Source organism: Cyprinus carpio, chromosome B8, assembly GCF_018340385.1.
Source record: "Cyprinus carpio isolate SPL01 chromosome B8, ASM1834038v1, whole genome shotgun sequence".
Lineage (NCBI taxonomy): Eukaryota > Metazoa > Chordata > Actinopteri > Cypriniformes > Cyprinidae > Cyprinus > Cyprinus carpio.
In genome coordinates, this window is record NC_056604.1 from 1,512,946 (window position 1) to 1,536,781 (window position 23,836).

The 23,836-nt window shown below is 32.3% G+C and overlaps 1 pseudogene; it reads left to right on the forward strand.

Moving 5' to 3' along the window:
* Nucleotides 1-23,836, forward strand: part of LOC109060636 — a 201,925-nt pseudogene that overhangs the window by 130,994 nt on the left and 47,095 nt on the right.

Here is a 23,836-nt window from a genome sequence, read left to right on the forward strand (position 1 = left end):
TGCTTTATTTTCAACATTAGTATTCTATTTTTTTATTTTATTTTTTTTCCCACATTTTATTTTTACCAGAAAACATCATAGGAGATTCAAAAAAAATAAAAAATAAAAAAAAAAGTTACATTTTTAAGTTGGCTAATTAAAACAAATTTTAATTGAAATCTTAAGTCGGTCAAAATTTTTTAAGAAATTATTATTGTTTCTGTTGCACAGCACTGCAGTGTAGTTTGCATGAGCAGATTATCAGATCAGTTGTTTTCGGTGAACAAGTGTTTCTGAGCTCTTTTGTCTTCTGTGTGAGGACTGATAGATTTTTGAGTGTTTTTTGGCTTTTTTGTGTTGTTTCTCTTCACGTTTCTCACAGCAGTTACTGTAGTGTGTCATGATGTCTGCTATTAAACATGTGCTGCTGTGTTTCTTCTCTGTTCTCGTCTGGAGGAACAAAGAGGAATCGTGAATCTGTGGTGAGGCTCGATGTCATCCATCAGCTTCGTTCTCTGAGCGCTGACTCTTACAGAGGTCCTGTGTGATCTCTGAAATGTGTTTGAACATTAGTCGTATAATGCCACGGATCTGAGGATGAATGTGTTTCACATGAGCTCCAGTTTTCCTCTTCTGTTAACTAGGATTCGTTCACTGATCACAACCATCTTTAGCACTTATGCAGTTTAAGCAGATTCAGAATTTATTGTGCTTTAAAGATTAATAACAAGTTTTGCACACTGACCAGCAATATACAGTCATAGACCATTAATTTATTTAGCAGATGCATTTATTTATTTATTTACATTTTGTTCTTATCAGTGTGCTTTTAACACAAAAGCACTTACACTTAGCAGTTGCTTTTATCAAAAACAACTTAGGAATATAACAGACAATAAATTTTATCTTTTATCTGAGTAAATCCTTTAAATTACTGAGATTTTTTTTATTTAACATTTTTATTTTATTTGTGTTGTTTTAATTTATTTTATTTTGTTGTGCTTTGTTGCATTTTTTATTTATTTTATTTTGTTTTATTTTGCTGTTTTATTTTTTTAATTTATAATTTTTTTTTTTTTTTATTTTAAGTTTTTACTTTGTTTTATTTTAAAGCAGATGTTATTTCTATTTTATTGGTGTGTTATTTTATTTTATTATCTTATTTTAAGTTTTTAATTTGTTTTATTTTAAAGCAGATGTTATAGTCCTAATTCGGTAGAAAGAAATTAGAAATTATATATATAATTAATCATTGTATTTAACAATTAAGCACATTTTTTACAATAAATTTTTGTTTTGTTATTTTTATTTTTAAGAATGTTTAAAGATTTGTAATGTTATTTTTGCAATGCACACAAAACTTAATGGTGCTAAATATATGCTTCATTTTTTAAGGCAAAAAATGAAATATGATTACAGTATATCTGTCTGTTTATATAAGGCTGTTTTTCTAATGTTCAGAAACACGTCACATGTAAAAAGAGCTGATAATTCGATGCATTTCAACATTTATCATGGCTTTATATTCCAGATAGCTTTTCTAAAAAGAGCTGATAACTCGATGCATTTCAACATTTATCATGGCTTTATATTCCAGGATTTATCTTATAATTGCTTTAACTAAACTTCGTCTTCCTTATGGCTTGTCTGCTAGTTGTGAAGTTACGATTCGGAGAGATCGGTTTGTGAATAAGCTTCGTCTCTGAAAGTTCACTTCCAGTGGCAGATAATGGGATGGGTGATGGAACTCTCTGAAAGCGGGGGGGGGAAAGAATATTCCCCCTTGAAAAGGGATAAACAGGGTTTTTCTGCTTCACAGCTTCTTGCTTTATTCTCCAGCAGACTTGAAAAGGGATAAACAGGGTTTTTCTGCTTCACAGCTTCTTGCTTTATTCTCCAGCAGATCGAATCACTTTGGCGTGAAGGCGCGATCACGAAAGGCTTCCGTGTTGCTCGGGGCTGAAGGACCTCTCTCGGCGTCTCTCTCTACGCATGCTTTTTTTCAGGGCGAATATTGTCATTAAAGAAGTGCTTTTATGAGCTGCTGTGGGCTAATCCTAAACCTGCTAAATGACTTGAACAAGTCAAGTATCTCAACTCTTATGAAGCCATTTTTATTCATTACTGATTTTCAGAAGTGCAGATTACTGGTTACTTGATATTCAGTTTGAAGTTTGTAAAGTATTCTAATTCAATAAACGTTTATTTTCCCAGCGCAGAAATACAGATGACTGGCTCTTGAAATCCAGTTTGAAAAGTCTCCAACACTGACATCTTTGGCCTTAATGGGCAAGAGGCGAAATACTGCGTGTGGCCATTTGCAATTGATCCGTGGAAGGCTTATTTGTTATTATTTTTTATTTTTATTATTTTATTTTAGTATTATTTTATTTATTTTATTTATTTTATTTTATTTTCTTTTATTTTATTTTATTTTATTATTTTGTGATTTAATTAAAATTATTTTATTTTTTTTATTTTGCTTTAATTTTATTATTTTTTTTTAAATAAAATGACTGTTTTTTTTTTTTTTATTTTATTTTATGGGGAGGTGGTCGTTTTGTTTTTCGCAGATCGGTGGTTGAATGTATTAGAAGTCGTGAGAGCATTTTAAAGTGACAGAACATGAACAGACAGACAGAATAGTTTAAAGTACACATTTAATGGCATGTCTTTTGGGCTGTCATGGCTTAGAGAGAACATACTGTATTGTGCCATTTGTTAGTGACCTGTGGATGGCATGGCATTTTATTTTATTTGGATTTTATTTTATTTATTTTTTTCATTTTTGTTTTATTTGGTTATTTAATTGTATTATTTTTATTATTTAAAATCATTTATTTAATTTTTTTATAATTTTTATTTTTTTTTTTAATTTTTTTATTTTTTTTTTATTTTTTTTTATATAATTTTATTTTACTTCATTTACCCTCTAATTCCCTTACCTGTGTATGAATTTTTCATGAACAAGTCAGGAGTGCGTAAAGTTTTAGTGTTTTTTTATGGTCTTTATTTAGAGGGTTAATTGTTTTGTTTGCATTGTGTTTTATTGTTATTTTGTATTGCTTTTAATGCATCTTTATGGCGAGAGTTAAAAGCTTCATTATAAAGTGTTCCCTTGTAACCCGCGTGCCAACAAATCTGTTTTCATTGCTGAACCAGGCACGAAGATGGAGCAAATATCTTAGAGGGACATGAAACCAAGGTTAAGAGAGAAGAGGTGGTCATTGCAGTTGAGCGATCATTTGGCATGATGAAGAAAGCCAACGATTTTGTGAAATTTTTTGAAAAAACTAGCCATTATCTGCTCATTTAGTGAGGAAAAAAACAAAAAAACAAAAGACGTTAGTTTTTACTGATTACAGTACTGCTCATATATTGAGGAAAACAAACGTTAGTTTATCTTGTTCAGTTACCTGTTGATTATGTTGCTTAAAGCTCTCTCTTTTTTCATCCTGCTATTGAAGCAATGGAGGTTGTAGTGAAGTGGTCTTATTTTTGTCTGATATCTGGGGCGTAATTTGTTTTGTATTGATTGCAGTGAGATGGTATGATTTTCGTTTTATCTTGTCTCTGCATCAGGGTGTGTGGAAATGACATTCTCCGCTGTATTTCACCTGGGTACTGCAGCGCTTCATATCCATTAGCTTCATGAACGCTGTCTGCGCTCTCATTAGAGCAACGATGATATTTTGCTGAGTGTGTTATTGTGCTGTTATCTTAATGACTTCATGAACGCTGTCTGCGCTCTCATTAGAGCAAGTGGCTCAGTTCACAGCAGTGATAGAAATGAATCCTTTTCCAATAAGTTTCAATTGAGTTTTACCTTTTAATGGGGCAAACCATCGACCTTTATTTAGCCATTGTTTTATAAAAGTGTGCAGTGCAGCCATCTGTTTTGAGTCAAATTCTTTACATTTAAGAATCTCGTGTGCATCGTGAATTAGATATGATAAGACATTTGGGCGTGATTACGGTAGCCCCGGTTACTGCAGTGAGCAAAATAAATCGTCAGTACAATAAAATGCATCTTCACAATGCGAGAGGGGAAACACAGAAGCTGTGTCTGAAGAAGCATTTAGATGTGTTTACACACAAGACATGAATGCATTTAACCTGCAATTACAAATGCATCAATAATGATCAGGTATATTAAACATAAAATGTTGAATACTGTTATTTGAAATAATTTAAATACTAAAAATATGCTTTAATTGTAAAAATTAAAACTGCCAGTAGGTGGCAGCAAGTCGCTGTAAAAATATGCTTTAATTGTAAAAACAAACAAACTCGATTTTTAAATGTTTGATTCATTCAGGAAACGAAACCCAGACGCAAAAAGTCCACACAAGTGCGCTGGTGTCTGTGTTTTGGAATATTTTTTTGTTGGTGAAATAGTGCAAAAAAAAGGGATTTTTTTTTTGTTTGTTGAATAGTGAAGGGTGTATGGTGTTTAAGTCTTATGTTTAATTATTGATTTTTGATTTTTTGTATGTTGTTGTATATTGTATTTGTAATTGTTTTTATTTATTAATTCTTGCTTTTTGAACTGTTGTAAAATAATGTATATCACATTCGTAATTGTAGTCATTTTTCTTAAGTCTCATAATTAATTCTTGCTTTTTGAACTGTTGTAAAATAATGTATATCAGTTAACTCTGCCCTCGTGACCTAATAGACTGAATCATGCAGTGAAAGAGCACGCTGTAAATGTACACTTGTCTAGACTTCACGTAATGTATGTGTGGTTTTTGCAAAATACTCGATAATGTCAAATCGCACATCCTTAAAACAGCAATTAGGATATATATGGCACACCCCTATCTGATTTTGTTTTTTGTGTTTTTTGTGTTTCTGTTGTAGTATTTGTGGTGTGGAGGGTTATGTTATGTGGTTTTTTGGGTTTTCTGTGTGTCAGATGCCGCTCGCCCCCCCCCTCCCCCGTGTGCAGCGCCACTTTGTTGGGCAGTCTAAACAGCATCTCAGATGAGCTCAGCACTTTGTGGAAGCTGCTGAAGTCAATCAAACATGTCTTTCACTTTTAATTGGATCGCAGAAACAAACAGAGCCGTTCGATAGCTTAACGTCTGCTAACTTCATATTCATCATCTGAAGACTCTCTTATTACACTCTCAGAAAAAAGCTGCCACTGGGGCAGTACCTTTTCAAAAGGCACACCTTTGTATCTAAACAGTCCATGTTAGTAGCTAAAAGGTACAAAAGTGTGACTTTTGAAAAGGTACTGCCCCAGTGGCAGCTTTTGTACCTTTTTTTTCTGAGAGTGTACAGTTCAGTTGTTGTTGTTGTTGATATGAAGGTTAGATGTCCTTTATCACAAGGTATTATATTTACAGTAAGTAAAACAAACTAAAACCATCTTTAAACAGACTTTAACTGATAATATAGAAACTAAGCTTATTTTATTTCAGCTAGTGTCTAAGGCAGCAGTCTTTAGGTGTTATTTTTGAAGTTAGTATTATTTTATTTCAGCTAGTGTCTAAGGCAGCACTTCTCATTTTAATTTAGTTTAACTTAAAACTTAAAATAGCAGAAATTAGTAGGAGAACTATATGAAACAAAAACAAAAAAAGATGCCAGCATATAAATTCTTAAAAACTGCTTTACTTAGTTAAACATCAAAATTTTATATTTATACTTTATTACTTTTATTTACATATTATGAGACCTTATATTTTTACTTAGTTTTACGCAATGTTCACTATAAAATTTACTTAAAAATGACTAAATACATTATACATATATTATTTTTAGTTTGACGCAATGTCCTAAAATATTTTGTTTTAATATGATTTACTACACAGTAATAATTCAGAGCAATAAAAAAATAGGCATTTGACAATGAAAATTAAAATAGCAAATAAAAAAAAAAAAACACAATTAAAGTACTAAAACAAACTAAAAATAAAATGAAAAATAAAATATAAAAATAAAAACAAATTCAAAATATTAATAAAAAAATCACTTCTTTATCGTTAAGATATTATTATTTACTGTTATTTCATTTTTTTTAATAAATTTTTTGCATTTCTCATATTTAATTTTAACAAAAGCCTGAAAGTGCAGTCGTGTGAAATCTAGTTATTACATCTGATATTGTTGATATTTTTAGAATATTTTTCCCGTTGATTTCCTCCCAAAGATTGCACAAATATTGTGACTATTTCATAAAAGTAGTCTGCTGGTCGTTGTTTCCTCTGTCATAAAAACTAGTTTGATGTGTGAACAATGCAGAAGAGTCAAAGACAAAAACATTTGATGAGCACAACATTTCCAGTCATGCATAAAAGGCTTTATTAGGACGTATAAAAAGTAATTTACAGCAGGAATAATTTGCTAAAGCGAAGCAGCGAGCCTGGTTTGATCCGCCCCTCCATTTCATTAAGACTGCAGTCGTATATATTCACATTCGCTCGCTCCAGACCTTGTGTTGTTTTAGTTTGTGCGTCTGTCAGGAGCAGATTTGATGGCTTTTGTTGTGTTATAATGGCGCTTCAGGTATAGTTTGTGTTGAATGGAGGAGCCGCGGCCTTGAGTTTTTCTCCGTGAACCGTCTGTGGGTTTCGACTGTCTGGCTCTTTTGTGATAAATCGGCTCTTTATTGTTGCATTGGTCTTGTCTTCTGGTGAAGATGTGAGGAGCGACACGCTATTGTTTCTTATTATTCATGCTGCGTGTGAATATTAACGCTGTTTTACTCAAAAGTGCTTTTACATTCAGGAAAGTTTGATTTGTGTGTTTATTTACAGAGGAGTCTGGTGGAAAACGTCAAATAGGTTTCGAGAGTTTGATGATTAAAACAAGTTGAAAACATCTCTATTTTATTTATTTTATATTTATTATAAAGATAATTTATAATTGTTGTCATATAAAATAAAATACAGATAATACGAAATATTTAAAATGTAGCAATGTTGTGTTTATTATTAAAAACAAGCATTGCAATGCTATATTTTCAGTATTTTTATTTATATACATAATTTTTTTTTTTTTTTCTCGATTTTATTTATTTTATGCGTTTTATTGTTTTGTTCACTTTTAGAATAAAATAATAATAATTAACAAATAAACATCACCATTAATAAATGTTTATAAATATTAAATTATTTTGAAAGATGTCTATTTTATATTTATTATAAAGATATTTATCATAAGATAACTTATAATTCTTATTATATAAAATAAAATATAAATAGTACAAAATATTAAAAATAAAGCAAAGTAAGATTTATTACTAAAACAAGGATGACAATGTTATATTTTCAATATTTTAATTAATTAATTAATTTATTTATTATTATGTATATGAAAATATGACAGTTATATTTATTTTTAAATGAATAATTTATTTAACTGTATTTTATTATTTTGTTTACTTTTAGAATATAGTAATAATTGGCCATAATAATTAATAATTGCTACAAATAAATAGTAATAAATAATTTATTATTTTTAATTTAAGAATAATAATCAATGTTATCTATATTAAAATAATATATCTTTTCATTTTTTATTTTATAATGTATACATATATATTTTATTATTTTTCAGTAATAATATAATATAATATAATATAATATAATATAATATAATATAATATAATAAAAGTAATCATATATTTATAAATTAATATATAAAGATGGAATTGTTCACCCTGAAATAAATCCGAGCTTGTTTTTGCACAGAAGTGATTCTGATCAGTAATAATAGCTGTACTGGCCCTTTAAACCAGGAGCCATGTATGTGATCACGTATGTAAATGAAGCGCTGTCGTATGTTAAGTCTGTGAGGCTGTGATGTGTTTGTGGCTGGTTATGTATGCGCTCCGTCTGCGGGTCAGTGATCCGAGTGTCTCTCTGTCCTTGAGCGTCTGACTGATGAGGTCACTCACCGGACATCTGTCCTGTGCTCTGATTGGTGGAGGCGGGTGTCAGGGGGCAGCGGCACACATCTGAGGTTTGACACCTGACGGCTTTATTCTCGTCTCTGTGCTGACAGAGACACCTTGGCTCCGTCTGCGTCTCCTCTGATCTCTCCTGAGCTGTGAAGTCTGTGTTTAATGAATCAGAGCTGACTGAGATCCAGGAGTCACTCATGAAAAACTGAGTGTTTACTGTATCATTTGCTTTTAAAATACTCAACTTTGCTGTGACAAAAGCCATTCGTGCTGATATGGCAAAAAAAAAAAAGTAACAAATACAATGAAATCAACAAATCCAACATTTGATTGATTGATTTGTTTGTTTTTTGCATTTATTCGTTTCCATTTATGTGCTTAGTTATATTTATTTATTATAGAATTATATTTATTATATTTAATAAATAATTAATTATTAAAATTAAGAATAGTTAAAACATTTTTATTTGTTTATTATAAATATAAATAATATTATTAAATAAATCATTTTATTTAGTTATTCGTTTTTCATTATATTAATGGTTAATTTTTTATTTAACTATTTATATTTTTGTTTAATTAAACATATAATAAAAAAATTATAATTAAAAAATTATAATGTTAGAGCTTTTATGAAGATGGTATGAAATTGAGGAAGTGTTATTGTAGTACCATTTGATAAACTATTATAGCTTTTTTTAATAATTTTGATTGTTTTTATATTTATATTTTCCGTTTAATTTTAATTTTAGTCAGTTTTAGTAATTAGTGTTTGTTATTTTTTGTTATTTCTTTACAGCTTTTATTAATTTTTATTTTAGTCAATTTAAATTAAAATGAGAAATGGTTAGTCTTTTTAGTAGTTTTTTTTTTTTTTTTTTACAGTTTTTATTTTAGTCAATTTAAACTAAATTAAAACGAGAAATGTTGCCTTGGAATGTTGCCTAGTTGAAATAAAATTTGTGCACACAATTTTTGTTTACATTTTGTATTATATATTGTATTTTTGCGTTTATTTTATTTCAAGTGATTTTTTTTTTATTTCAGTTTTTTTAATGTACGTTTTATTTTATTTTAGTTATTTTATTTTTATTTTATTTTTACGGAAGAGGATTAGGGCCAAGCAATAATAAAAAAATAAAACCATCTCGAGATTAAAGTCATTATATTGCGAGATTAACAAAGAAATACTATCAACTTTAGCTAATTATGACACAATAATAATTAGCACACAAACTTTAAAGAGAATTTGCAAGCGGCTAGGTCTTTTTAGAAGAAAAAATCAGTCTAATTTGCGCGATGTAGGCTACTCGCTTTTGTCCAACATGAAATGAAAACCAGAGGACAAATGCAAGGTTATCGCTGGCTTCACCCAAATGCACTCTGGCACTTGGACAGCTATGATAAATTAAAAACCGTACGGCATGCCATTAATGGCGTGTAATGTAATGAGTTTATTCTCAAGTTTGTATTTCGACTTTTTTTCTCGAAATTTAACGAGTTTTTTTCTCGAAACACAACGACTTTATTCTCGATATTTAATGAGTTTATTGTCAAGATTGTATTTCGACTTTTTTTCTCTAAATTTAACGAGTTTAATCTCGCAATATAATGACTTTAATCTCGAGATGGTTTTATTTTTTTATTATTGCTTGGCCCTAATCCTCTTCCGTATATTTTAGTTGTTTTTATTTTATTTTATATTTAGCAAGGGTTGTTTTGTTGTAGAGTGAGACTAAACTCCTGTTAAATCTGAGCAAAAGAAAAACTAGATATTTTAACCTTAAATCAACAAGTTTGAAAGTAACAGGAGGGAGTGAAATACAGAGAGCGGGTCAGACACGTTGTTGTTGTTGTTAACGAGTGTATTTGGTTAATGGTGACCGGTTAGTGAAGGTGATTGTCAGATCTGCTGGTAAATCATCAGAATCATGTTGTTTTGATATAAACATAAAAGAGATGAAGTTTGTGAGTCTGTGTTTCCATTGAGTCGTCTCTTGAGTCAGCTGCTCTAATTAAAGCAAACACACTAATGACACACAAACGTCACGATGAAGATGCATCTTCTTCATCATCATCAGTGTGTTTTTACTCGTCTGTCCTGAGAGTCGAAGTCTCTCTCTCTCTGTATCTAAATGTCCCTCGCTCGCCCGACTCTGCTCTCTGCCTAATTGGCTGACAGTGGAGTGTCTTTGTCGTCATGGAAACTACTCTAATGTCTCTTTATTGGACATCACGGCCTTGAGTCGTGTTCGGCACGGCGACGCAGGAAGAGGAATTAGTGAGGAGAGGAAACAGAGAGAAGCGCTGCAGAGAGAGATTTCAGACGATCAGCCTGCAGGAAGATAAAAGCAGTCATTATTTCCATCAAATTACATGCTATCAAATCACATCAGGGTTATCATAGTTAACCAAAACTAAAACCATAAAAAATATTTTACTTGAGATCAAATATAACTGAATTTATATATATATTCTCTTTATTTTCTGAAATAAAAATAAAAATAAAAAATAACTAATAATAAAAATGATATAGACATTTAAAAACAACAGTTGCTAATAAAAAATAACAAAAGTGCAAAACAAAATTAATAAAACTTTAAATCAGAAAATCTAAAATATATCACATATAAAAATAATTAAATAACTTAATAAATAAATAAATAATTAAATATTTAATAATTTATTAATTATTCATTCATTCATTCATTTATTTATTTAGTCCTGGATTTATATTAACACCGGACTAGGAAGCTCATCATAACTGTTTCTGGTTTTTGAAAAATTGTGGTCTCTACAAAATAATTATATTATAAACTGTTAATGTAACAATTGCAAAAATATTAATGCAAAAAATATAGTAACAGTTTAGACATTGTGTATTGCTACTAAAAATATATGAATGCATAAATATAAAATTAAGCTAAAAAGAATAAAAGTAAAGTTCAAATAAGTACAGAAAATAATAAAGTAAAAAGTAGTAAAAATATATATGTAGTTAAAATTAATAGTTGTTAAATATAAATATAGGGGTATATGTGTTGATTGATAATACATTATATATATATATATATATATATATAGTATTTGTTTTATCAAGTCATTTATGCCTTTATTTATTTTCCTATAAATACATTTTATTTGAAAAAATAAATAAATTCTGCATGTTTGGTCGTCTGTAACTCCTGAAAAGCCATAGTTTGCACTTGTGCTCGTTCATCTGACATTTGATGAATTTCAGAAGTGTTTCAGAAGACTTCATTTGCAGTTTCACGATATTGTAATTTCACGTATATGTCCGTTACAGCTTTAGTTCCTGCATCGATCTCCTGTTTCTCTTTTGTTCTTTGTTCTTCACTCTGATGAAACTCAGTGGCTCAGTCATTGAGCGGCGAGATGAGCTGCTGTAATGTTGTTTCCCTCATCAGTCGCTTGTCATTAATGCTTATTAATGAACTGAACTGGACTGGTCTGGACTGGATTGAACTCTACTAGACTGGACCGGCCTGGACTTGAGTGAGTGGACTGGTCTGATCTGGTCTGGTCTGAACCGGACTGGACCGGACTGGACTAGACTAGACTGGACTGGTCTCGACTTGATTGAGTGGACTAGACTGGTCTGCTCTGGACTGGACTGAAGTGAGCGGTCTGGTCTGGACCGGACCGGACTGGTCTGGACCGGTCTGGAGCGAGCAGTCTGGTCTGGTCTGGACTGGACTGGAGGGAGAGGACTGGTCTGGACCGGTCTGGAGCGAGCAGTCTGGTCTGGTCTGGACTGGACTGAAGTGAGCGGTCTGGTCTGGACCAGACCGGACTGGTCTGGACCGGTCTGGAGCGAGCAGTCTGGTCTGGTCTGGACTGGACTGGAGGGAGAGGACTGGACTGGTCTGGACTGGACTGGAGTGAGCGGTCTGGTCTGGTCTGGACTGGTCTGGACTGTAATGAGCGGTCTGGTCTGAACTGGACCAGACTGGAGTGAGCGGACTGGACTGGACTGTATTGGACTGGTCTGGACTGGAGTGAGCGGTCTGGTCTGGTCTGGACTGGAATGAGCTCGCTGTGGCAGGTGAACCGCTGTGATTATCTCTGGGCTGGATCAGGTCACTCTCAGGGTAAAGCATCTGGACAGAGATGTTGAAACACAATTAGATTCAATTAGATGTGCAGTTACATTACATTAGTTCACATTAGATGGTGAACATCTCCAGAGCAGCGGCTCAGGGGTTGATGGAACAGCAACAAGTCCTTGATGGTTTTTAAAAATATATTTATATTTTAAATAAATAAACAAACAAACCATTTTAGCATAACAGAACACTGCACCTTTATCGTATAGTCGGAGGATTAGATTTTTTTGTTTTATTTTCAAAGATGTGCAAAATGTTATAATATGTGTTTTGTTTTTTGTATTTCTGTTCAGTCTTGTAATGTGTCTTGTATGCTGTAAAGCAGAAGAATGCCTGACGTGTGTGTGAGCACATTGGCCACTGAATCGTTCCTGCATGCATTAATGCTTCAGATCTGAGCGTCTGTCAAATGCATGAATGTAAAGGGATTCAGGACCTTACCATGTGTTCCCCATCATGTTCATCATGAGCAGTGTTTGTATCATCTGTAGATCTGGAGGCTGAACTCTGGAGAATAAATGTTGCTCTAGAGGTTACCGGGTCAAACTTATACAGGATTTCTGTGATTCTCGTCCCCTCAACGTGTCTTTGAAGTCATGGCATTAATAGTTTTGGCACGGGGGCTTTTTCCATCTGAAAGACTTTTTAGTTTTTAATCAGAGTCGATTCAATTAAATTATACATTTTCTTTTGAGGTGCAGATATGGGATCGGTAGAGAAGAAAGGCCTGGAGCGAGTCACGTTTAATGATTGAGTGATGTAATTACGTCAGGTGATGGAACGACACCTGCTTTGATTAACGAGCGTGTGCAGATGACCTTTGACCCTTCCTGACCTTTGACCCTGTTGTGTGTCGGCAGGTGTGTGGAGATCATCGCTAAAGAGGGGCGGAGTCTGAAGGAGCTCTATCTCGTGTCCTGTAAGATCACCGATCACGGTAAGACTGACATGAGTTCTGTCCGACTGGAATATCAACACTCCTTTCTCAAAGAACAGACATGAACTTGAACCTTTAGTCTTGTTACACAGTCAGTTTTCCCATTTAGGCCTAACTACTGTCATGCTGAAATAGGAGTAATTTACACTTATTTTATTTGGCAAATTCTTAAACTTTGACTACTGTAATGGCAAAGCAGCAGGCCTTTATATTTATTTATTTTTAATTTTTTATCTTTTTTTCAAAATCCTAAAATTTCATGGCAGATATTCATGGCAAAATCTTGATTTCATGGCAGGCTTTTTACATATTATTTGATTGATTGATTTATATTTTTGTTTATTTTTTATCCTTTTTTTATCCAAAACTTTGCCTTCTTAATGGTCAAGCAGCAAGCATTTATTTATTTAATTTATTTAATTTTTATTAATTAATTAATTCATTCATTAATTCATTCATTCATTCATTCATTCATTCTAATAAAGTGACATGTTTTATTTTATTTTATTTTATTATCTGTTAAGCTGTATGTGTTATTTCTGTGATGTGCAGCTGTATTTTCAGCATCATTACTCCAGTCTTCAGTGTCACATGATCTTCAGAAATCATTCTAATATACTGATTTACTGCTCAAGAAACATTTCTGATTATTATCAATGTTGAACACAGTTGTGCAGCACAATATTTTTGTGGAAACTGTGATGCATTTTATTTTTTAGAATTCAAAAGAACAGCATGTTTTTGAAATGGAAATCTTTTGAAACATTATAAATGTCTTTACTGTCACTTTTGATAAATTGAATGCGTTCTGGATGAATTAAAGTATTAATTTCTTGTGGAAACTGTGATACACTACAAGTATTAAGCAGCACGAATGCTTTCAACATTGATAAAAAGAAATAAATACATTTCACCTGCACCGTATCAACATATTAGAATGAAATGCAAATAAAATATCTGGCCTTTAATAAACTTCGATCAGTCGGTCGAGCACTAGTTTGGGTTGGTTGTTGTGTGTCGGTCGTTTTTGTTTTAATTGAGAACATCTTCACTTCATCTCTGCAGGTTTTGGCCGAACGAGCCGCGTCTCTGAAAGTCACTTTAGTGTTTCTTTGGCAGCACTGAGTTAAAGTGAATGAAGGACATGTGTGCAGCTTCTTCACTGCAAACTTCAACCTCTAAAGCCTTAAAACAGACAGAAGGACAGTATTTAACACGGTCTTATATGAACTGCAACAAGTCCACTAGCAGATTTGGTCATTTAGCAGATGCTTTTACCCAAAGTGACTTACAATAAAAGCAATCAAACCAACAAAAGAGCAACAACATGTAAGTTTGTTTTATAAATAAAAAGAAAACAAATATACAGAATAGAAATAGAATAGAGAGAGCTAGTGTTAGATGGTCAAGTTGTTATTTTTAATAAATACAAAGAAGAAAAGTATATAGAATAGAAATAGAATAGAGAACACTAGTGTTAGAGGGTCGATTATTTTGTAATAAATAAAAAGAAAGCAAGTTGATAGAATAAAAAATAGAAAAAGAACGCTAGTGTTAGATGGTCAAGTTATTATTTTTAATAAATAAAAAGAAAACAAGATAGAATAGAAACAGAATAGAGAGAGCTAGTGTTAGAGGGTCAAGTTTTTTAATAAACAAAATAAAACAAGTAGATAGAATAGAAATAGAAAAGAGTGCTAGTCTTATAGGGTCAAGTTATTTTTTATAATAAATAAAAAGAAAAGTATATAGAATAAAAAAGAATAGAGAACTCTAGTGTTAGAGGGTCAAGTTATTTTTTGGAATAAATAAAAAGAAAACAAGATAGAATAGAAATAGAATAGAGAGAGCTAGTGTTAGATGGTCAAGTTGTTATTTTTAATAAATACAAAGAAGAAAAGTAGAATAAAAAAGATTAGAGAGTTCTAGTGTTAGAGGGTCAAGAATTTTTAATAAATAAAAGAAAACTAGTAGATAGAATAGAAATAGGAAAAAGAACGCTAGTGTTGGAGGGTCAAGTTATTTTTTTTATAAATTAAAAGAAAACAAGCAGATAGCATAGAAATGGAATAGAGAGAGCTAGTGTTAGAGGGTGAAGTGTAGATGGAAGAGATGTGTCTTTAGCCGTTTCTTGAAGATGGCTAAATACTCAGCTGCTTGGACGAGTTGGAAAACCATAAAAAAGCATGCCGCATTCACTGTGCTGAATTGCAGTAAAATTCTCCGGATCACGTACGCTCCTCACAGGGGAAGTCTGATACACCGCTAATGTATTTCAGCCCACTTGAGATAATTACACATAAGTGGCGCAGTAATGTGGCGAATCGCTCCGAACTCCTCGCAGCAGTTGTTTAACGTCAGCAGAACTCAAATCGACGGTAATCACAACCCTCGGCCCGTGATGAATGACCGCAACATCAAAACCCAGCGCTAATGACGGCCTGGAATGAGCCCCAAATATCCGGGCGTTTAAAGAAGATGAATGTTGGACACCCGATCCGCCGGGCCTCTGCGGGCTAATGCGGGTCACTTTTAGGGCAATGTCCAGCACCGTTGCACCTCTGAGGACCGTGTCCTGCTGCTAATGGACTGATCGCTGGATTTCCTGCGTGGCTCTGGATCAATTGGATAATAGGAGGGTGATTTTTGCATCCGCATTCCTGGTCGGCTTGAGCCTCTCGTTTAAATTACAGGTGCTTGAGGGCAAAAAAAATCAACAAAAATACCTCCAAATTCAAGAAAAAGGGCCAGAAATCATCTTATGCACAATTAACATAAATCTATTACATGTGTTGCGATTTAAGTTAGTGTGGAAATGAAATTATTTATTTATTTTTATGCATAGTTTTTTGTAGTGTTAACCTTTTTTTATGATTTTATAATCAGCATTGATAATCATTATTAAATTATCAAGAGCAATATTCAAGTTATATATATGAATATAAAAAATATACATTATTATTAGGAAAACTCTCATATTGCATCTGTTCAAATTACATCAAATATTTATTTTTATGCATTTTTTCTTTTGCAATACATTCTATTAACCAATATTAATAATTATTATTACAATATTAAGAGCAATAATTAATAGTATTTTTTTTTAAACACTTCTGTAATGTCCTTTTGTTGATGTAATTCAAATTGTATTGCTAACTGCCCTATATTATTCTGATTGATTTAATTATTTGAATAAATATAAGTATTTGAAATAAAAGATGACAACAGCTACATTTAATGCATTTAATATTAATTAAAAAAATTCCCTTGGAAAGATAAAAAATGTCATTGGTTTCTGACGTGTCTCTAGCATTGATTTTTTGATTATTAATGTCTTGCTGAGAGCGCATGTCCATTATAAGAAGTTTCTTTGATGTGAACTGTCATTTAAAGTTTATTTATAACTAATGCATCTAATGCATCTAGTAACATGCTGTACATAAACAATTAGATACAGCCAAACATTATTTCCCATTATTTTAAAGCAGTTCCACTCTTTAAGAATAGTTATAGTCAGAAAAAAAGCTTTTAAAGTTATTCTATGTTGTACTGTTATTTATTTATTTACTCATTCATTCCAGTATTTATGGCACAAAACCAATGAGAGGTGACACCATTAAACAGATAAATTTACACTAAATAATAATATTAATAAAAATAAAATACACTCTATTGTAGTCTTTTAGATTTATCATATTTTATTATAATTTTTTCTTTTGTTTTTATTTGAATATATTCCATTTCCATTTTGATGTTTTTGTCATTTTTATTAATTTAATGTCTATATAGTTTTTATTTTAGATTTTGATATAGTTTCATTTATGTTTGTACATCAACTAAATGAAAATGCTAAATGTTTGCTGAAGTATTTTCATTTAGTTGATGTACAAACATAAATGAAACTATATCAAAATCTAAAATAAAAACTATATAGACATTAAATTAATAAAAATGACAAAAACATCAAGTATCATTTTATTTTAGTTTTTTATTACAGTTAAGTGTGTGTGTATGAGAGTGAGTGAGTGAGTGTGTGTGTGTGTGTGAGAGAAAGAGAGAGTGAGTGTGTGTGTGTGAGTGTGTGTGTGTGTGTGTATGAGAGTGAGTGAGTGAGTGTGTGTGTGTGTGTGAGAGAAAGAGAGAGTGAGTGTGTGTGTGTGTGTGTGTGTGTGTATGAGAGTGAGTGAGTGAGTGTGTGTGTGTGTGTGTGTGTGTGTGTGTGTGTGTGTGTGTGTGTGTGTGTGAGAGAAAGAGAGAGTGAGTGTGTGTGTGTGAGTGTGCGTACGAGTGTGTGTGCGTGTGTGTGCACATGTGCGTGCGTGTGTGCATGCATGTGTGCAAGTGAGTGTGTCTGTGAGAGTGAATGTGTGTGTGTGAGAGAGAGTGAGTGTGTGTGTGTGTGTGTGTGTGTGAGTGAGTGCGTGTGTATGTGCGAGTGTGTTTGTGCATGTGTTTTTTGTGTGTGTGTGTGTGCGCGAGTGTGTGCACGTGTGCGTGCATGTATGCGAGTGTGTGTGCGTGTATGTGTGTGTGAGTGTGTGCATGTGTGTGTGCGTGTATGCGCATGTGTGCAAGTGAATGTGTGTGTGTGTGTCTGTGTGTCTGTGTGTATGAGAGTGTGTGAGTGCGCGTGTGTGTGCTTGTTTGTGTGGTTGCGTGTGTGTGTGTGTGTGCGTGTATGCGTGCGTGTGTGCGAGTCTGTGTGTGCGTGTATGCAAGTGTGTTTTTGAAGGTCTTTAGTTTGAGTTTTAGTTAACTCTAGTTAACGCTGGTGGCAAACATGGTATTTCACTCATGATACAGTGTCTTCACAGTCTTGCATGCTCATAATACTGTGAGGCAGAAAAGTACTGTTACTGGAGAAGCTGAACTGTGATGTATTACATCTTGTGAGTGTGTGCTGGTCTGCGGCGTCTCATTCTGTCGTCGTCTGATGTGTTTGTGACAGATCACAGGTGTACTGTATTTGTCATGTATTCTGAGAGCGTGAGCTGCTGAGAAACACCTCAGATGTGACCTTCACCATCAAACACAAAAGAGAAAACTCTTCTGAAATGCAGTATTATTCCCATGAACTGAACAGACCCAATGAGAATACTGAACAGGGAAATTCATAATGCTGTAAATGCATGAAGTGTGATTTCTGATTTTTCATCTTTTGACAGCCAGTATTTCAGCACATTGTTGCATGTTTATCTTCACTAACCCTGTAGTTTCTGTCATTCAGGTCATATTTTTATGTAGTTTTGTCACAACTCATGTTTCATCAGTATAATTTGATAAACTTCTCATTGCTTTATTAAGTTCATGAATCTGACTTAACTATACTATGGTAGGTTACATTTTATGATTGTTACATATATTATTATGAATAATAATATCATTGATAATAAGTATTATTGTTATATTGATAATAGTTAAAATTAATAATTGTAATTATTGTGATTAATTTAATGGCTCCTCATAATAATAATAATAATTAACAATAGTGATGTTAATAATTATTCATTAAAATACTTATAATTAATTATAATTATTATGTACTATAATTATTAATTTTATGTTAAGTAAAAATAATTAAAAAATAAAAATAATGTGATAAAAATGTTATTTTAATAGTAAACATCCTAATAATAATTTAAAAAATAATTATAAATAGAAAATTGATACATCAAGTCATCTTAAATAATAAAACAATATATTTGGATTATTTGTATTTATTTAATTTTTCCCCTGCTGTCTGTGACCCACAAAAGCCGCATGGAAATGATGAAAATGTAAACACTACTGATTATTATGAATATGGTTCATTCTAATTCAATGTTTGCGGTTTATGCATTTGCACACTTGTTGATTATTCTATTCAGTATATTTCATATTAACGGGGACATAACCACACAGTTTGACCCAATCTCATGTTAATCTTGAGTACCTATAAAGTAGTATTACATCCTTCATATCTCCAGAGTCTTTAGTTTGATCTTATTTATAAAACAAAGACACAGCTTAACGATTCTCTCCAACTCTTTAACAGTGTAAATAACTCAACATGCATGAAATAGCATCAGACTCCCTCTTTAATTCATGTCTTTGTCTTTAATGTCTTTAATGTAAATCTCTTGGTATACAAGCATCTGCTAAATGCATGAATGCAAACGTGAATATTTTGAATGTATTGGGTCTATGCAGCTCACTTTTGCTGCTGTTTTAGGTCTTCATTTAATGTCCCGAAGCAGAAACAGAGATTTCTCTCTTTATTTCTCTCTTCACATGCATTTGTGTGTTTTCTTCTTTTGTAAGCCGTAGAGTTCAGGAGGAGATCATTAAGATGACGATGCTAAGAGACTGGTTTGAGTCACTGTTCTCACGTGAAACAGAATCACTGTGATGTGGAGGGAGAAATAAACACGTGTGGAGATAACAGAGCATTCACAGCAACATCTGCGTGTTTCTCAGCGCCTGCCGTCGCTAATGGACATAAAAACTGACGATAGTGACGTTTTTTGAGTAACGAGTGCTTTTCAGATGGACACATTTATGCACTTTAGTGAGTGCATTGCATGTTTCTCAAACTGTATTTCATTGCATTAGTTGCTGCGTTCAGAACTTGACCATGTTTAATTGGGCTAATTTAACGAGCATCTGACAGGTGAACTGCAATTTGATTGACACACAACCTTTGATATCAACAGAAGACATGAAAAGTGTTTCTCAATATTGCTTTATAAAGTTCTTAAAGGGACAATTCACTCCAAAATGACAAATCTGTCATCTATCTTATAATTAAAAAAGAATATATATATATATATATATATTTAATTTAAAATTTTTAATTATATATATATATATACACACACACACAAACACACACACACACATAGGCCTGTCGCGATAGTCGATAAATCAATTAATCGCACGATTTAAAAAAATGAGCTCGATAATTTTTCCGGCCGCGATAATTAATTTTTTCAATTTTTATTTAAAAAATGTAACATATCATGATGTGGCCTGTGCACACCCCGCGGCAGAAAACACCCTCTCCGATGGCACAGATGTCCCGGGAATAAAGAGATAACGTCTCGCTAGAGCGGCCTGCTTTGGGAAGCGCCTTTCATTTGCTTGTGGATGTTTCCGTCGAAAGTGATATTGCATTGTACTTGCACTACTGCTTTATTTTAATACAGCGTAACATATTTTGTAAGTAGGCTAACTTCGTTGCCCTTTCTGTCGAAATGGTCCCACACAGTAGCCTACTTTTCGCTCGCTTCATTTGGCTTGCTGAGCCAAATTTGTCTGTAGGCGTGTGGTTGCGCGTCAACGCGCCCAGTGAGTTTACATATATATATACAGAGATATATTATTACCATGCAGAAAAAAAAAAGAAAAAAAAAGTTTAACTGATAGTATTACATGTTCATGTCGCGCCATGGTCGCGCCTAAAAACGCGTGGAAAACGCTAGCGCGCCGCTTTCTCCTCCTTTCCAAAGCGCTCGGGAAGTTGCGCTCCTGAGGCGTCTGTCGTTGCTAAACAGCCATCAGCTGCGATCTCCGTTACAAGGAAATTTCAGCAATGGATTTCCACCACCGAAAAAACCCTTGCTGTAACTCTGCTACAAGATTTATTTACGAAGAAAAGTAAAAAACTCCGCAGTGTTTGGGTGCACCCCATTTTTCAAAAACAGCGGGGAATTTCACCCCGAAGGAAGCTGATTGAGTTGGTTCTGGTGCTCTTGGGTCATTCTGAAAAGTTGAGATGTTTTTAACTAGATGCGGTGTGGACGCGCCTGGAAAAAACGCGCGTGTAGATTACGTTATGAGCGCGCATACCGCGCGTCTACATTTGATATAACGAACTTGAGCGCCCAAAAGACGCGATATGTGAACGGCCCCTTCATCGGTCAAAATGTTTACTTTACTTTTTGGCATATAAACTGCTCGGGATCTGCCATAAAATCTCTCTCTCTCTCTCTCTCTCTCTCTCGTCCTTGGTGGACATAGACAGCAGTTCACTTTTGCTTTATTTGAACAAAGCTTTATGCTGGAGAAATTATTTTTCAAAAGATTTTTTTGCATATGGCCTGTTGAGGCTTTGTTTGTTTACAAAGGTCATAACTGGCACTATTTATGTCTGAGTCTAATGTTTAATATTTTTTGAAGAGCAATTTTGTTTACATCCATTTTATTTATTGATTTTGGTTGTTTTTGGTATTTATTCAAGTGCATTGTTTTAACAGAGACTGACAGTCCATTGCTTTTATTTTTTATTTTTTTTGGTTGTTTTGTTCATTTATTGTGGATATTTAAAATGTTTTCCGTTTTCAGTGTTAAATATTCTTTAGAAATAAAAGTTTATTGATCTTTGAAAAGGTGTACCTGCATTAGTATGCTGTTATCATTATATTAGTTGAAACTGGTCTTCAATATTATCGTTTATTGCAATAATTTCTTGGACAATTTATCATCCAGCAAAATTTGTTATCGTGACAGGCCTACACACACATACATTATAATTATCAATAAATGATACATTATAATTATGAACTATTATATAATTATATTTTAAAAAAAAATTATTATGAATATGACATACTGATTCCTATTAATGTTTTCTATGCATTTATACACTTGTTAATTATAAATCAGTTATTATTTTACAATTATAAATAAGTATAAATAAATTGCATTAGATGTACACTATAAAGGTGTAAAGAGATTTATAAAGTTACAGAAGATTTCTATTTTACATAAATATTTTTTTTTAACGTTTATTCATCTGTGAATCCTGAAAAATAAAATGCATCACAGTTTCCACATAAATATTGTGCAGCACAACTGTTTTCAACACTGATAATAATCAGAAATGTTTCTCGAGCAACAGATCATCATATTAGAATGATTTCTGAAGGTCATGTGACACTGAAGACTGGAGTAATGATGCTGAAAATACAGCTGCACATCACAGAAATAAATTACACTTTAACAGATATTCACACAGAAAGTAGTTGTTAGCTATTTTAATATTTTTTAATATTTTTTATTTTTATTTGATCAAATAAAAGCAGCCTCGGTGAACAGAAAAGACTTCTTTAAGAAACATAACTAATCTTACCGACCCCAAACTTTACTGTATATGAAGTCAAATGGTCTTTATGGGTGTTTAGAGTGAGTATTTCTGACAGTTCATCTCACACTCCTGATTTCTACAATGGAAATCAATATGAAGTGAGTCTGTAAGTGAGAGTTTGATGATTGAGATTTCAGAGTAACTGTGGCTCGTCTGTGATGACATCCAGTAAAGTCCTTATAAACCACCTGATAAACCACAGTTATTGTGCTGTTTGACCTTACACACACACACACATTCAGTCTCTTTCAGATGCTTTTATTCATTTCGACTCGTATACAGTAGAGGCATTGTGCATTTCTGTAAATACAGTCTAGACGTTTCTTCTCATACAGTACAAAAGAATAGAAAATCTCTTTTTTTACTCACTGTTTTTGTATCTCATCTAAAGCCTGACACTACATTCAGAAATTGCTTCACTTTATTTTGCTCTTGTGAATGGTTCGCGTATCTTTTTAGGTGATTCACTTTCTGTATGTTTTATTCTTGTGTTTATCTGCAAGTATATTTTATATAGTTCATGTTTCAGCAAATGCACTGAAAAAAATAGCTTCTTATTTAATATGTTTGTTTGGTTTAACGGTACAAACATCTAAACATTTTTATATCAATATACATTGACTTCAGAAGCACAGTGACTTGAGATTTAAATTAAGTCTTGTTTTCAAGAAAGTGTATTAAAATTAAACAAATTAAAGCTTTTTTTTTTAGATGCATTTTTTCTTTCTTTTATTAAACTGCAGCAACTGCAACATAATAAAACACACAAATGTTCAAAAAATAGTTAAATATATCCATTAGAATAAGTAATAATTACAGTTATTGTATTGGCAAATTGACTATTTTATTTGGTGGATGATATTATTGTTATTGTTGTTGTTAATTATAATAATATTTTAATTATGTTAATTATTATTATTATTATTATTTTGATGGATAATAATATTTATAAATTTTACTAAATCGTTAAATGTATTAATAAACAGAATAAATAAATGAATCAATTTATTATATAGGCTTAGTGGAAGATTATTTCTATTTCTTCTTCTTCTTCTTCTTCTTCTTATTATTATTATTAAATATTGAACATTGATTTATTTTGTAACACATGGTTACATGTATTATATTATTATTATTATTATTATTAATATTATTTATGCTTAAAAATTAGAGTGGAGTCAGAAAAACAATCTTTTTTTTTTTTTTTCATTGAATTAAGTTTGAATTATTATTTTACGACCTAATTGGCATTTTTTTTTCTTGTTTTACACAAACATTAAGCATCTTTTTGATGTTTTTTCATCAAAAAAGACTTAATATCTTCAGTCACTTTGCTTTTCCAGTAAAGGTATCGTAGTTTAAGAATGTTTAGATAATTGTACTGAAAACAGGACAAACACATGAGTAATAAAATGAGGTTTTGCAGTGTGTGGTTTGGCTGTAATATGTGTGTTTCTCAGGAGATTTGTGACGCTCATCTACAGCAGGGTTATTGGTTTTCACTATTTAAAACCCAAATGGACTTTGGAGGATTCATTATGTCCTCATCTCAGCTCTGACCCCAACAGCCATAAAAATGATTGTGCAATATTTCTTTTACGACACTGAAAATTCATAACTTTTCAGTGTCGTCCTGAAGGAGGAATAAAAGTAAAGCCGAGCATTTGTGCGATACAGAACGTGTTCTCAGACAGTCGTAAAACGTTTATTATAAAAAGATAGTTCTGGATGTAAGCTATGATTAGATAAAACCA